This window comes from Zonotrichia leucophrys, chromosome 13 (genome assembly GCF_028769735.1).
Source record: "Zonotrichia leucophrys gambelii isolate GWCS_2022_RI chromosome 13, RI_Zleu_2.0, whole genome shotgun sequence".
Classification (NCBI taxonomy): Eukaryota; Metazoa; Chordata; class Aves; order Passeriformes; family Passerellidae; genus Zonotrichia; species Zonotrichia leucophrys.
The window spans coordinates 1,584,983-1,601,404 of record NC_088183.1 but is presented as its reverse complement, the minus strand read 5'-3'; the positions used below and the strand labels follow the sequence as shown (position 1 = coordinate 1,601,404).

Sequence of the window (16,422 nt, the reverse complement as noted above, 5' to 3'; positions counted from 1 at the left end):
GAGGCGGGGGCGGGCGTGGGGAGGCTTTTCCCCCCTGGCCTGGCCCAGGGAAGGGGCTGGGATGGGGAGGCTGGGCCATGGCCAGTGTGGGGGCTCCGTGTGCCCATCCTGGCTGCAGTGCCAGCCCTGAGAGAGCAGGGCTGGATATCCCAGAGGGGACAGGAGAGGTGTTCTCAGGTTTGGTTTGTGCTCATCTCTGCTGCTGTCACCACTTTGCCACATTGCCATGGGAAATTTGGGTAGAGAGCAAGGGCTGGAGATGGGGAACAGGGATACAAATGGGGCAGGGGTGGATGTGATGATAAGCTCCACCTGTCCTGAGTAAACCCAGGTGTTTATTGGCCAGATAAGCCTCGTGGAACCCACCCCAGCCCCAGAGATGCAGGGCATCTGTGCCGTGCCAAGCTCGTGCTTGGCAGCAGGGATGTGCTGGCAGGGATCATGTGGCACAGCACACCACAGGGACTGCAGGTAAGGGAACAGGGGGGAAGTCAGGCCACAGCTCCAGGCTGGCAGAAAATAGCTTTGTGCAGTTTCCCATATCAGGAATGTCCCTGCAGGGGTGGGAGCTGCTGGAGTGGGGGCTGCATCCCCTCCATCTGCACTGGGCAATGGCTGGTGCCACTCTGCAGGGCATGGCCACTTCTCTGGGCACCAGGCTGCCCCAGAGCCCAGCTCCTCGTGGGGTTTGTGCACACCTGAGCACAGCACACACCCACCCAGCCAGACAGGCGGCTCTGGCAGGAGGCTCCAGCACGGCCTCATCCCTATCTCGGCGTGAGCAACATTTTCCACTCATCAAAGCAAAGCTGCAGGCAGCTGTCCTGGCCAGAGCCAGCCCTGTGCCGTGCTGGGAGGGGGGTCAGCCCCCCAGAACCCCCCTGGCAGGTACTGCTGGCCCCGCCACAGCACGGAGCTCACATCCTTATTTGCACAACGGCTCCAGAGACAGCCGAGCCAAAAAAGCTTATTTTAAGCTAGCTGGAAAAAGAACATTGTTTGGTGGGAATTTAAACTCCCCATTCTCAAAAAAGGCAAAAACAAAAAGTGCTTCATTCTGCCGGCTCCTGCCATTGCATAAACACAGAGACAGGCACGGCTGGGCAGGGGGGACAGGAATTTATTGCTGGCATCGAGCAGGATGGGTTGTGGGACAGGGACTCCTCCTCTTCTGTGCCCTCTCTGTCCCAAAATCCCTCCTGCTGGCAGGAGGGAGGGAAGGGGCATTGCCCCACCGTGGTGCCAAGGTGCTGCGGGCAGGAGGGGTGAGCACGCTGGCAGCCCGAGCTCTGCATCGCTGCACAATATTATTAATAAAGATTATTTATACAGCCCTAATCCAGCTCCCCGGGCGGGCAGCTGGCCATGCTCGGGGCTGGCTGTAAATCACGCCCTTCGCATCCCCGAACAGCAGATTTGGGCGTCGGGAGGCAGAGCTGAGCTGGGGGGACAGCAGCACCCGGACAGGAGGCTCCTGGGGGGCCCGGGGCGGGGGAAGATGCGCGTACGTTCGTCTGTCCGTCCGTCCGTCTGTCCGTGCGGCACATCCTGCGCGGCCCCTCCGGCGCATCCATCACCCGCCCGCGTTTACAGCACGTCGCTGCTTTTACACGATCCAGACGCGCAGGTTCCTCCTGTCCCGCTCCTCCAGCGCCTTTTGTTTGCTTTCGCCTCCTGCTGCTGGAGACAGAGCAGCTGATGGAAAAAGCCTGTTCTGGAAAGGGCCGCTTCCTTCCGTCCCTGCCGGCTCTGGCCCCGCTGCTGGCTCTGGAGGGGCCGGTGTGGGCGCAGGGCACGGAGAGACCCTGCTCACAGTGTGGGACAGTCTCAGGTTCCTGTAGGACCGCGGGGGCACAACCATGGTGTCCTCCAGGACCTGGCCATGGGTCCCCTCATCCAGCCTGGCCCTGCTCCCTCCATCCCCTGTGCTTGCTCTCTGACCTTTTCCAGCCCTTTGAGCTCCTGTTCTGCCTGTGCCCCCCTGCCCATCAGCACACAGCATGGGCTGGGCAGTGCTGGCTTTCAAATAATTCAGTTTTCCCTCCCCCTGCAGTCCCAGGCAGTCAGACACCAAGCCCTGAGTGCTTTGGAGAGGTGGCTTCATTTTGTGCTGGACTGCAAAGGTGAGACAGCCCTGCCAGGACAGGGGATCCCTCTGCATCCCAGCTCCTGGCTGAGGGAAGGGCTGGTCCTTCAGCCCCTTGTGGGACACACGGAGCAGCCTGGAGCCATCCTCACCACCTTCCCTGCCAGGCCAGGGGCCGGGGGATGCTCCTGGCTGAGGGAAGGGCTGGTCCTTCAGCCTCATATGGGACACACGGAGCAGCCTGGAGCCATCCCCATCACCTTCCCTGCCAGGCCAGGGGCTGGGGGATGCTCCCAGGGACGTGCTGCCAGGGCAGCAGTGCCTCTGGGTCTGTGAGGAGCAAGCCTCTTGCTTGAAGGGCTTTGGTGGCTTTTTCTGGTGGGCAGGAGTCCAAGCTGCCAGTTCCCAGGGCAAGGCGAAGGAGGAGGTAAGTGCAAAGCTCAGCAGTGGCACTGACGTCTGTCCTGCAGGGCTGTGACCAAGCCAAACTTCCCTCAGTGCTCCTGGGCAAGGGATCCCATGCAGGGACCCCCAAACTGCTGGGGAATCATCCCCAGGTGGGAATTGGTGGCTTGGAGTCACAGCAGGCAGTTCCCTGCCCTGCTCCCCATTCCCTGCTCCTGTGTCAGGGAGGGAAGGGATCTCCAGGGCAGCACTGGCCGCTCCTGAAGGTCACCTTGGCAGCTGCTGCAGCCCAGCTCCCCACTCATCACTGCCCTGGCCCTGCAGGGGCTGAGGGAGCAGGGGCTGTAACCACACACGGGCTCAGAAATGCCCTCCTGCCCTCCAGCAGCCCCCTCTGGTGTCCGGCAGCAGATGAAAAGGTTCTAAATTCGGTGTGTTTGGGTGTTAGCAGGGCTTGAAGGAGAAGGGTTCCTCTTTGCACGTCCCAGGCTCTTGGGAAGGTGGGAGCAGCCCAGGGCTCCCTTTCCATCCCAGCCCTGTGGCATCACCCTGTGTGCATCCATGATCCCCTCCCACCTGCCTGGGACAGAGCTGCCACTTGACCCTGCCCCTACACCCAGCCAGAGGGGCTGGAGGTCAGGAAAAATGTCACTTTAGTGAAGATACTGAAACTGAGCCCGTGCTGAGCAGGGATGGCTGGGCAGCATCTGAGTGAAGGAGTAACAAAAACAAACCCGCGCCAAGGAATCCTGCTTTGCCCCAAATGTTTTTCTTATGGAGTTGTAATAAGACAAGAGCTGTAAAGATAGTAACCTCCTAAACATTACCTTATTAAGGCTTCTCAGAAACCGCAGGGCACGACCCCTCTGGGTCATGGAACAAGAGCGCAGCATCCAGCGAACAAACAGAGGCTAACGTTACATTTTTCACTTCATTTAGGGAACCTGGTTTCTAATTATAGTGTTTGTTTAATGGCTGTGCCTCACTGCTAGCCAGCCCTCCCAGAGCTCAGGGAGAGGGGAGTGGGAGGGCTGGGACATCTCCCTGCTGGCTCCCAGGGGATTGAACTGGGGACAGAGAGGGGTTTGGGGGTTGGAGGCAGTGAGGGAGGGTCAGTGCCCAGGGAGAGCCCCTGGGGACATCCCACGGTGCTGTCCCTGCTCAGTGCCGTGCAGCAGGGGCAGGGGGTGCTGGGTGTGCTGGGTGTGCTGCTGTGGCTGTGCCCTGTGCAATTCCCATTGCATTCCAGTCAGCCTGGGCTCATCTCTGCCCTGCTAACAACAGGCAGAGCTGCTGGGCCCTGGCAAAACCAAGGCTTGTGCTGCCAGGGCCACTGCATCTCTGTGTGTGCAGCAATTAAAAAAATAGTAATTTTTTTTTTTTCCCAAGCAGCCCCTGGGAAGTGCTTCATATTCCAGGTGGGTCACAGGTGGTTCTGGCCCCTCAGAGGCCACCAGGTGCCTCTCCCTGCCAGGTCTGGGCATGCTGCTGGCAGATCCAGGCCCTGCTGCTCCAGCCCTGCTCTCCTGGCAGCTCCCTGGTGCCTCGTCCAGCACAGGCTGGATCCCTGCTTCTCCTGTCCTGCAGCTCCCTCTGGGATCAGGGATATCCCCAAAGTGCTGAGGGCATGTTCAGCTCCTGCAGCACTGGCTCTGGTGCTGAGCTGGTGCCTAAGTCTGGGGAGAGCCTCAGGGATGGCAAGCACTCCCCACCATCCCTGTGCAAAGCCTGGCATGATGGCACAGAGGCCTTGGCCCTGCCTTTGGGGCTGTCCCCACCAGCTCAGGGGGCTGAGGATGGCAGGAGCCTCTCTGGGATGTGTTTCTGGTGGAAGTCCTGCCCTGCCTGACTCTACTCCACGTTTGTCCCCATGCAGGTTACAGCAACCATCGTGCATGTGCGTGGCTCAGGATCAGCCTCCTTCCCACAGCCAGGACCCTCTGATGGACGCAGAACCCAGAACCAGCTCTGTGCTCCCCTCAGGGAACGTCACCACCTTGCAAAACCAGAGCTGAAGCTGGAGGTGTCTCCCTCAGTAATTTCATGCAGCAGAGGCTGCTCCAGAGCTGAGCCCTGTGCTGGATTCACTGCCAGTGTCACCCAGCAGAGCAGCAGTGACAAACCCCATCCTGCCCTGCTGGGGCTGATGGAGCAGGGGATGAAGGCTCTCAGTGCTGGCTGTTCCCTGCCCAGCTGCCAGCCTGTGCTCATGGTGGGGCTGGAGGCCATACATGGACTCACACGGGCCAGGAGGGGCTGGGCTGGTGATGGAGCTCCCACCCAGGCTCCCACACCCTGGAGCCAGGACAGCCCTGCAGCCCAGCCTTGCCACCATCACCTCATGAGTGTCCCAGCCCTGGGGTGTGGGATCCTGGCCAAAGGGGTTCCCCAAAATCTGTCCCTATAGCTCCGTCCTGGTGCTGGGCTTGGTGGGCTCACCCGGCTCTACAGACGTGGGGATGGACCCTCTGGGGCTGGGGGAGGAATCGCTGCCTGCCCTGTGGATGTCTGGGATGGAAAATCCAGGAGGGTGGAGGTGAGCCCGGGCAGGTGGGCTCCTCACAGAGCGGGGACATGGAGCCCCTGCCTGGCCCCTGTGCTGCTGCCCCTTTTGGGAAAACCAGGGACCTCACCCTGAGGTCCCAGCAGAGCCCCAGGGCTGCAGCAAGGCCTTTTCCCAGGCCAGATGGAGCTTTTCAAAGTCAGGGCAGTCACGGGAGCCTGCAGGCAGGCCAGGGAGCATCTCCTCCTCCTCTGCTGGCCTGCACACCACCCCAGCTCCCCACGGCCATCCTCCGCAGGGGCTGGGGATTCTTCTGAATCAATTCTTCTCCAAGGAAAACCCACCAACCCTAATGAAGTGAATTAAGGGCTATTTAAAGGGGGTACAGTTCCTTTAAAAAATAATACAATCTCTATGAGCGGATAAACATTGATTTCCCAATTACACTGTGGCTCCTCAAGCAGCCTTCGGCAAAGAGTGCGTTAAAGCTCTACCCTACAAAAATATCAGAACTTTACGACTCCCTCCCCATGAACAGGCTAACCTATATTGAAATAGGAGAATTAATGCTAGAATGGAGTAACCAGGGTCCATACATGAAACCAGGAGGAAGTGAGTGAGCTATTCCAAACGAGCTATTCCAAGTGAACTATTCCAAACGAGCTATTCCAAACGAGCTATTCCAAGTGAGTTGAGTTATTCCAAGTGAGTTATTCCAAGTGAGTTGAGTTATTCCAAACAACTTTCTCCGGCCGGCATGGCCCCGGTTCCCAGGCACAGCCCCGGCCGCTCTCCTCCCCCTCGCTTCCCCCATCCCTCCTTCCCTCCTCTCCCCCTCTCCGCCTTAATGACTTCCACATGGGCCTCTGGCGGCCCGAGCCAAGCCTCCCAGCATTGTCTGAAATCTCCAAATTTAGAAGAAATATGAAAATTGTCAAGCGGCCCTTCCTTAGGGGGTAAAAGCAGCGCCGGGCCCCACGTGACGGCCCCCCAGCCAATGGATCCCCCCGGCGCCCCTGACAGCGCTGCCCGCCGCGGCCTGGCCTCCCCCGCCAGCTCATATAAGGTAAAAACAAAAAGCTTTTTCCAGCTTCTCGGGAGCCTGCGAGCAGTTCTGCACCCGGGGCTCCCGTGCCGGCCGCTTCAAAAAGGCCCGAGCGGCGTGCCCGGGGTGGCACTGGCGGGTGGCGACGGCCATGAGGAGGTGACGGGCACGTGGCCGTGTCCCCGCGGTGCCACAGGGCGGCTGTGGGCTCGCAGGTAGGCGGCTGTGGGTGGAGGGGGCACGGGTGGGTGTGTGGGGCACTGGGGATGGGGAGGTTGGTGCGGGAGAAGTGTCTGAAACACAGCTCGTCCTGCATCCCCTCTGCCAGCCTGGGATGCTCAGCAGAGCTCTGGGGAGCTGGGTTAGGGTTATGGACACCAGGAGCTGAGTGGAGCACAGCCCAGGATGTTCAGCAGCAGATTTGGGGAGCTGGGCTGCACCCCAGGATGAGTGGATGTTCAGGATGCTCAGCAGCAGCTCTGGGGAGCTGGGTTAGGGTTATGGACACCAGGAGCTGAGTGGAGCACAGCCCAGGATGTTCAGCAGCAGATTTGGGGAGCTGGGCTGCACCCCAGGAGCTGAGTGGAGCACAGGTTGCTCAGCAGCAACTTTGGGGAGCTGGGTTATGGTTATGCACTCCAGAGCTGAGTGGAGCCCAGCCATAAGCAGGGAAATCTGCTGGGCATTGAGTGGCCAAAGCCTCCTCAGGGTTAGGGGATCCTGGGCAAAGGGGCTCCCCAAAATCTGTCCCTATAGCTCCTTCCTGGTGCCTGGTGCTGGGCTTGGTGGGCTCACCCAGCTCTTCAGATGTGGGGATGGACCCTTTGGGACTGGGGTAGGAATCGCTGCCTGCCCTGTGGATGTCTGGGATGGAAAATCCAGGAAGGTGGAGGTGAGCCTGGGCAGGTGGGCTCCTCATAGAGCAGGGACATGGAGCCCCTGCTTGGCTCCTGTGCTGCTGCCCCTTTTGGGGAAACGAGCTGGGCAGGGAATGGAGCTGGGGCTCAGAGCCCGAGGCTCGCAGGGTGTTGGAGCCGCCGTTCTCAGAGCACTCACACCGCCTGGGAGCATCCTCCTGCTGCCCGCAGCTTTTGTGACCCCGGGGCTGCCCAGCCTTGCCCTGCCTCTCTCCATCTCCCGGGAATGGCCCCAAAAATCGCATTTTCCCAGCCAGGAGCCCTTCCCCAGCCCCATCATTCTCCCGGGCAATGGTGGCTGCATCCTCAAGCCCCCGGAGCTGCCGTGGTGGCTGCACAGTGAGTGACCCTGCAGGGTCAGCAGCTGAGCCCAGTCCTGGTGCCGGGGAGAGCACGGGGAGGGCAGCAGTGATGGCCAGCAGGGCTGGTGGCCTTGCAGAGGCTCCCCGGGTGGTGCCTCGTCCCTCAGGGCTGCCTTTGTGGAGTTTAGGGCTGGCTCTGTGCTCCTGCCCTGCTCCCAAAGCCCTGGCAGGGGCTGTCCCCTCCCTGGGTCACCTGGGGACACTGCAAGGTGCCACGTCCTCCTGCCTCCTTCTCAGCAGGACAGCTGCCAGGTGTCATTTAGGTACAAGGACAGCGGGTCCAGCCAGGGCACGGTGCCATCCCTGGGGGTACAGGAAGCTCTGTGTGGGCTCTGTGTCCCTCTGCACTGGGCAGTGACAGTGACCAGGGCACTGCAGTGACAGCCCCAGTCTGTGCCCTCTCTGCTGTTCCTCAGGGGTTTCTCACTGTTGTTGGCTGTCCCTGGGGAGGCTGCAGCATCCTGGCCCTGGCATGCTGCACCTGGGGCTGCGGAGCCACTGCTGGGACATGAAAAGTGTCCCCATCCCCATGGCAATGTCCCTGGCACGGGGCTGTCCTGCCTGTGCCCAGCCTGGCTCCCCAGACACCGGGCACCATCCAGGAGCCCTCCCAAGGACAATGGAGCTGCCTCTTCACTGCCAGCTGGTAGGAGAGAAGTCAACTCCAACAAACACAGGCAGAGATTTCCCAAGCAGTTATCAGCAGGAATTGGGGAAAGGCTGTGTCTAGACAGGCTGCAGCTCTGGGTGGCTGCTGGATGGAGTGGCATTTCCCTCCACGCTTGTCAAGAGACAGTCTGCACATGATTAAGATCCCTTTTTTCCTTCTTGGTCTCCTTTTCTGTCCAAGAACTTCCCCTGTCCCTGATCAGGCTTTTCTGGGGTTTGTTCTTCGGCAGTGCCCGGGTATTTTCTATGAATCAATTTCCCACAACCTGCCTTTGCTCTTCCCTGGCATCCTGGGGCTGAGTGGGCACAGCCAGTGCTTGGTGTCTGGTGGATCATCCTGCTGTGGTTTCTGGAGAGCAGGGCTGGGATGAGCTTTTCCCTCAGCCCATGGCACCTTTGTCTCCTGGTCAGTGACAGCTCTGGCCATGGCACTGCTCTCTCCTGGTCAGTGATAGCTCTGCCATGCCCTGGCAGGTGCTGGGCAGTGGTTTTGGCACACACAGGGCAGCACAGGGGCTGTGCCATGCCCTGGCAGTGCTGTGGCACACACAGGGCAGCACAGGAGCTGTGCCAGGCTGGGGACCCAGCTGTCCCCAGGGCAGCCCCAGCACCTGAGCCTGAGCAGGGCAGAGGCAGCAGAGCTCGGCAATGAGGCCAGAGGCTGAAATCTGAGCTCGGGGCTGTTTCACCATGGCCTGACCTTGGCTGGGAGCTCAGAGCAGGCCATGGGAGCAGAGCTGCTCCAGCCGGGGCGGGTGAAGCCCCAGTCACGTCCTGTGCCTCAAGGCCGGTGGTGCTGGGGCTGCTCCTGAACCCCAGACCCACTGCCTGCCCAGGACTGTGTGTGCTCACAGGGCTCATCCCAGCCCTGGCTCCATGCCTGCCTGCTGGGAACGTGCTGCCTGCCCGCTCTGGGGGAGCTGGGGCAGTGTGTGCCCAGCACAGCACCCACAGCCGGGCACTGGGAGGGCACAGGGCAGTGGGGTCTCCTCCTCCTGTAGTGGCCCCAAAGGGGTCACTGAGTGGGAGGTGCTGGTGCTCCCCCAGCCCTGGCTTAGGGCAGGGACAGCAGGGACAGAGGCTGGCATGGGCATGGACACAGCTCCATGCAGGGGCAGTGCCGGGGCTGCAGCTCTGGCTGAGGTCAGGCTGGAGCTGCTTTGTGGACGAGCTGGGGATGGCCATGCTGTGTGTGGAAAGGGGGCTCTGGAGGGCTGGCAGGCCCATGGCCAGCCCTGTGCCCCCTCTGTGTGCCCAGTGTGCAGCTGGGGAGGTGACAGATGTGTGTGTGTGCTCACCCTGCCCAGGCTCTGCTGGAGGTGACACATCCAGGCAGGAGCTCCTGAGCAGCAGCATTGTCCCTGTGCCTTCCTCACTGAAACCTGCAGTCTGGAGTGCTGGGGGCTGCCCAGGGCTCTGCCAGCCCTGCAGGGTGGCACCAGTGCCACCAACCCCAGTGCATCTCAGGGGGCTCGGCCCTGCCTGCCTCTGGGCTGGACCCTGCACAAGGGATGGCAGCAGGGCCTAGGGATGGGCTGTGGGCTCTGGTGTGTCCCACGTGGGGCAGATGGGGCTGTGGGCTCTGGTGTGCCCCATGTGGGGCAGATGCTCCATGGTCACCCTGCTCTCAGTGTGGGACCAGCTCGTGGCCACTGGCACCTAGGACAGTGTCTCTCTGCAGCTTGGCCTTTTTAACTGGGTCCCTCACTGCAGATTTGTCCTTTTTTCCCCCCGTCTCTCTTTTCAACCTTATTTTTTAAATTTAATTTGATTCTTCCCTACCTCCAGCCCCACAATTCCTGCTGGAGGCTCTGCAATGTCTGTTGCTCCAATCCTGGTGGAAATTTGTGCTCCCTGTTTTTCCACATCTCATCTCCCCAGTGCTGGGAACTGGAGCCATTTAGGACATTTTATTTTAGTGTATTTTATTGTTGAGATGGCTGGGCAGCTGGGAGCCTGTGGGAGGGATGTGAATTACAACCTTACCAAGAGATAAGCTGATAGAACCTGGAGAAGCAGCCAAAGCTGTGCAGCTGAAGGAGCACAGCATGGCTGGGGCTCTGCCCGAGGAGGCAGCTCCAGCTCCAGGCTCTGGGCATCTCCTGCATGCCCCCCATGCCAGGGGTGCCATCAGGAGCCCTGCAGGAGTGGGGTGAGGAGCAGAGCCCCGGCTCAGGAGGCTGCTGGAGCATCTCCCCGCTCTGCATGGGAACAGCGTCCATGGGGAGCTGTCCCTGCACAGCTCTGGGTTCCCACCAGCCCTGCCCGGTGACGTGCTGGCCTGTCCCCTCTGGGACTTCACCCCTGCACCACTTCCTGCAGGCCGGGAATGTGACGGGTAAACAGAGCGGGGAGGCTGCTGCGGGCTGGGCTCCCACGCTCCGTGTGCTCTGGGGCCATCCCTGTGCTCCAGTGCCATCCCTGTGCCCCTGTGCCCCAGGGCCATCCCTGTGCCCCAGTGCCATCCCTGTGTGCTCCAGTGCCATCCCTGTGCCCCAGTGCCATCCCTGTGCCCCAGTGCCATCCCCAGTGCCATCCCTGTGCCCCAGTGCAATCCCTGTGTGCTCCAGTGCCATCCCTGTGCCCCAGTGCCATCCCCAGTGCCATCCCTGTGTGCTCTGGGGCCATCCCTGTGCTCCAGTGCCATCCCCAGTGCCATCCCTGTGTGCTCCAGTGCCATCCCTGTGCCCCAGTGCCATCCCCCGTGCCATCCCTGTGCCCCAGTGCCATCCCCAGTGCCATCCCTGTGCCCCAGTGCAATCCCTGTGTGCTCCAGTGCCATCCCTGTGCTCCAGTGCCATCCCCAGTGCCATCCCTGTGTGCTCTGGGGCCATCCCTGTGTACCCTAGTGCCATTCCTGCGTGCCCCAGTGCCATCCCTCTGTGCCCCAGTGCCATCCCTGTGCCCCAGTGCCATCCCCAGTGCCATCCCTGTGCCCCAAAGCACCCTCCAGAGCTGGGCTGGGGCTGGGGGGCAGCTCTGTGGGAGAAAAGCAGCCAGGGGTGCTGGGGAGTGGTGGTCCAAGGGCTGGCAGCAGCAGGGCAGAGCTGAGGCCATGGCAATGGCAGTGCCCAGGCTCCTGTGTGCCCGGGCTCTTCTGCAGCTTCCAAGGCTTCTTCCAGCCACCAGTCCCTGTTCTGCTGCTCCTCCTGGCCCTGCTGGGGCCTCCTCACCCCAGGCCAGGGCCTGCAGCTGGAGGGTTCCAGCCCCTCACCACAGCACTGGCACCAGGGGGTTCTGCAGGGCACAGCTGGGCACAGTGGTGGCCGGGCAGGGACAGTGGGGACAGTGCCCTTCCCTGGGGTGACAGAACGGTGGCAGAGGCCTTGCTGGTCCCTGGGCTCCCTCCTGCTGTGCCATGACATGCCATGCCGTGCAATGCCATGCCACCAGAGGAGAGCAGCGTGTGCAGGGTCCCATTTCTGCAGAGACACCAAATTTGGTGATTTCTCCCCAGCTGCGGCCCCACAAAGCAGATGCTGTGTCCCCTGTGCCCCCACCCCCTGCTGCAGCCCCCCAAACCTGCTCCTTTGTTCCTGGCACTGCAATCCATCCCCCAGAGCGCAGGGAGCCGGAGCAGCATCCCCCGGGCCCCCTTGGCTCGTGCCCAGCGCGGAGGGGATGGGGGAGATGGGGCTGCTCGGGCTCCAAATGTGCCTTTTTGACCATAAAAGGGCAGGCACGCAGCCCCGAGGATGGGAAAGGGAAGGCAGAGCTATTTATAGCTGAGCACCGGGACCTCGGCCTGAACCCGGGGTTAATCAGCCTGCCACCAGATTAGGATCTCCCCTGGCCCCTCCATTTTCTCATAAAGCTTTGATTTAATAGCAGGGCTGGCAGGGAGGAAGGGAGAGGGGAGGCTGCTCTCCTCTGCAGAGGCCACCGTGGGCTGGGGGGACAGGATGGGGACACAGGGGACACTGAGGGACGGATGGACAATGACATGAGGAGGGTTAGGACGGGGGACTCGCTGAGGGTTAATCGGGCACAGGATTGAGGGACAGATGGGACCCTGGGACACTGAAGGCTGATTATATGGAGGGACTGAGGGAGGGAAATGGGGACTGAGGGGGATGGGACCTGAGGGAGGATGGGGCTGGGGACGGATGGGGACATGAGGGACTGATGGGGACGCTGAGGGACGGATGGGGACATTGAGGGATGGATGGGGACGCTGAGGGACAGGATGGGGACGCTGAGGGATGGATGGGGACGCTGAGGGATGGATGGGGACCTAGGGATGGATGGGACGCTGAGGGACGGATGGGATGCCTGAGGGATGGATGGGATGGGCTGCGAGCTGGATGGGGACATTGAGGGACGGATGGGGACCATTGAGGGAGAGCACTGGTGTGACACTGAGGAGGATGGGAGCCCTGGGAATGCGGAGCTGAGGGAGTGGACATGGGACATGCTGCTCAGGACGATAGGGACATGAGGGATGGATGGGGACGCTGAGGAATGGATGGGGACGCTGAGGGATGGATGGGGACGCTGAGGGACGGATGGGGACACTGAGGGATGGATGGGGACACTGAGGGATGGATGGGGACGCTGAGGGATGGATGGACACTGAGGGATGGATGGGGACGCTGAGGGATGGATGGGGACACTGAGGGATGGATGGGGACGCTGGCAGAGCTGGAAGGGGCATTGGGGCTGTGCTGCCACCATCCCATGCCAGGGAGCAGCACCCTGTGTGATCACTGCCTGCAGGAGCTGCCCTGGGCTCAGCCCTGGGAATCCCTGGAGCTGAGGGAGTCCTTGCAGCCAGGACATGCTCTCCTACATGGTCCCAGTGCTCAGCACCCAGGAGGGGCATCCGAGGGGGTTCTTGGGCAGGATTTACCTGGCTTGGTGCTGCCATCAGGGCCGTTTGGGAAGCTGATGGATCACAGCCTGTCTGGGGCAGGGAGCGGGCTCCAGATCAGGATTTTGGGGGCCAGGAGGAGGGAAAAGGGACCTGAATGGGGCTGAGCATCACCCAATGCTCCTGAGAGCGAGGAGCTGCTCACAGCAGAACCCCCTGGCCCGGGGGCTCCAGCGTCCCTGAGGAGCCCCAGCCTGGCCTGGCAGGGCTGGGGAATTTCAAGGAGGAACAAATCCCAAGTGCTGTTAAAAAAAGGACATTTCCTGCAGCCTGGAGAGGGGAAAGGGCGCAGTGTTGTAACCACGGGGAGGGCCGAGCTCTGACTCAGCCCAGCACGGCCGGGAGCAGCTCCTGGGGTGGCCACGGGGCTCTGGGAGCCCTCACCCGCTCCTCCTGCTCCTCCTGGGGCAGCAGCAGCAGCACCAGGGACACCAGGGACACCAGGGACACCAGGGACAGGCAAGGCTGGAGGTGAGCGGGGGGTTGGGGCATGGGCAGTGCCAGCAGAGCTGCTGTGCCATGGGAGGTGCCAGGGACTGTCCTGGCCGTGCCCTGGGCACTCTCAGGCCACCCAGAGCAGGGGGATGTGGCAGTGGCGGGTGGGTGCCCAGTGCTGGCAGCACCACCCAGCCATTCGTCATTCCGGATCATTCCGAGCCCCTGTGTCACACTCACGCCCTCAGCAGTGAGCTGGGCAGCCTGGGCTGGGCTCTCCTGCCCCAGGGGACACTGGTGTCCCCACAGGGAGGTGCCAGCAGCAATGGGAGTGTGGGGACCAGTGCTGTGCTGGTGGCAATCATCTTTCCTTGGGAATTTGAGGGAAAACTGCGGAAAAAAAGTGGAATCAAGGGGGACAGGGCAGGCCCTGCAGGGCTGGGGTTCTGCCCCGTTTTGGGGACACTGAAGGGAGTTCTGGGGTGTCTGTCTGTCTGTCTGTCTGTCCTGAGAGCCTCTCCGGGCAGGGCAGGGGAGCTGTGCAGATGTTTTGCCTCCATCCCAGCGGGATGCACAGCCCAGCATTCCTCCCCTCCCTGGGGACAGGGACAGAGCTGAGCTGGCCCAGCCCTGCTCCAGGGGCACACCAGGCTCTGTGCCACCAGGGATGGTGGCAGGGGAGGGCAGGGCCATGGCCAGGCCCAGGACAGGGCTCCCACACTCCTGGCAGGGGGACCTGGCAGTGGCTCCCAGGAGAAGAGACGTGTCCCACACTGGTGGGCTTTGGGCACACAGGGCTGTGAGTAACAAAATGAGGATTCTGAGTGGCTGTTGTAGGGTTTGATGTGTGCACAGAGCTGTTGGCATTGCTGTCCTCAGGATCAGGGGTGCTGAGCAGCCAAAGAAGCCCCACAGCAGCTGCCCAGGACTGGCCCAGTGCCATCCCCGTGCCCCAGTGCCATCCCTGACCCAAAGCTCATGGCTGCACACTGAGCCCCTCACACCCTGCTGACCCCCCTGCTCTGTGTTTTACAGGCCCAGCTGAGGCTGCCCCTGGCCTTTGGAAGCTGCTGGACACACGAGAGGATGGCACAGCCCCGACACGGCCACCAGGAGAGAGGGCAGAGCTGATGTGCCACCACGCTGCCACACGGCCACCACCGGGTGGTGACATTCCTGGGCACAGGCAGGGACAGGCCCTGGGCTCGTTTTCACTGCCAGCCATGCCAGGGGGATGGAGCCCAGGCTGGATCCCAGGAATGGATCCCAAGGGATGGATCTCAGGGATGGATCCTGGGGATAGATCCTACAGGATGGATCCCAGGAATTGGAGCCCAGGGATGGACCCCAAAGGATGGATCCCAGGGGCTGGATCTCAGGCATTGGATCTCAGGGGCTGGATCTCAGGGGCTGGATCTCAGGCATTGGATCCCAGGGATGGATCCCAGGGATGGATCTCAGGGGATGGATCCCAGGGGATGGATCTCAGGGGATGGATCCCAGGGGATGGATCCCATTGTTTGGGTCCCAGCACCCACAGCAGCCCCTTCCTGGGGATGTGCAGGGCCCGGCCAAGGCTCTGCACAGGCAGGGGGGTCCCTGCAGCCCCTCCCCTGCTCCGTGTCCCTGTGCCTGCTGTCACACTTGGCCAGGGCCCAGCGCTGGCCGTGGCTGGGACAGACACAGCCCGTGCTGGCCAAGGCTGCTCCAGCCCCTGTTCCTGAGCAGGGGATGCTGCAATGCTGGGGCTGCACAGGGGGCTGCAGTGCTGGGGCTGCACAGGGAGCTGCAGTGCTGGGCTGCACAGGGGGCTGCAGTGCTGGGGCTGCACAGGGGCTGCTCTCTCACAGGGCTCAATGCTGGGCCCAGGGAGCTCAAGCGGGGCTGCACAGGGGGCTGCAATGCTGGGTCTGCACAGGGGCTGCAATGCTGGGGCTGCACAGGAGCTGCAATGCAGGGGCGCCAGGGAGTCCAATGCTGGGGCTGCACAGGGAGCTGCAGTGCTGGGCTGCACAGGGGGCTGCAGTGCTGGGGCTGCACAGGGAGCTGCAGTGCTGGGGCTGCAATGCTGGGCTGCACAGGGAGCTGCAATGCTGGGGCTGCACAGGGGGCTGCAATGCTGGGCTGCACAGGGCTGCTCTCCCCTCTCTGTGCCCCCAGGGAGGCAGGGCCAGCAGGGGGACCCCAGCCCTGAGGTTCCTGTCCCAGGTCCCAGCTGGGTGAGCGAGGCCGGATGCAGGGGCTCAGGGCAGAGCTGCAGCATCTGCTTCTCATCAGGCTGCTGGGGCTGCTGGGCCGTGATGGATGGGCTGTTTATCAGCCTCAGCCTGCTCAGGATGTTAGTGTTCGCCTGGGGAGGATATTTTTGGGCTTGGCTGCTCCCTCCATCCTCCCTCGCCTCTGCTTCCCCCCGGATCTTCACTCCCAGGCCAGGTGGGCTGAAGCCTGGCCAGACCCAGGGGAGGAGATGCACGGAGCTCCTGTCCCACAGCCCACGGAAGGGCTGGGCTGGGCCCTGCCAGCCTGGGAATGGATCAGGACATGGTTTGGGCTTGGGAAGTGAGGTGCTGGGCAGCTGCAGAGCCATCTCAGAGGATGGATCCCAGGGCTGGATCCCAGGGATGGATCCCAGGGGTTGGATCCAGGTCCCCCCTTTGCCTGTCCCTGGAGGTTGGGGACCCCCCCTTTTCCTGTCCCCAGGCCCGGCCCCTCAGTGATGGGGTCACAGACACGTCCATGTCTCCCAGCCCAAGGTGCAGTGCTGCATCTCTGGTCAATTGGGAGTCTGAGATGAAGCACTGTAGCTCGGGAAGGGAGGAGCTGCACGCCCTGGGGACCCCCAGCCGCGGGGACGAGTGGCACAAGGACAGCTGGCTGCGGGACAAGGGCTCATCCCAGAGCTCCCCAGCAGGGATGGGAGGGTGGGGAGGCTTTTCCTTGCAGCAGAGGGACCCCTGTGTCTGCTCAGCACCCCCAGGTGGTGCTGGGCTCGGTGGGAGGGGTCCCACAGGGATGGCAGGGTGGGGGCACAGCAGGATGGGCTGCCCCCATCAGCATCAGCCACCCATGGACCTGGAGAGCAGCGAGGACGCAGGGCTGGCACAGAGCCTGGCACGCCGTGTCCTCAGGG

General features: G+C 62.1%; 1 long non-coding RNA gene across 1 annotated transcript; it reads left to right on the top strand.

Moving 5' to 3' along the window:
• The first annotated feature begins 366 nt into the window (after positions 1-366).
• Positions 367-6,022, top strand: LOC135453748 (uncharacterized). Its single transcript, XR_010441942.1, has 3 exons — positions 367-471; positions 2,054-2,123; positions 4,368-6,022. It is a non-coding gene; the product is annotated as an uncharacterized LOC135453748 (long non-coding RNA).
• The last annotated feature ends 10,400 nt before the right edge of the window (positions 6,023-16,422 follow it).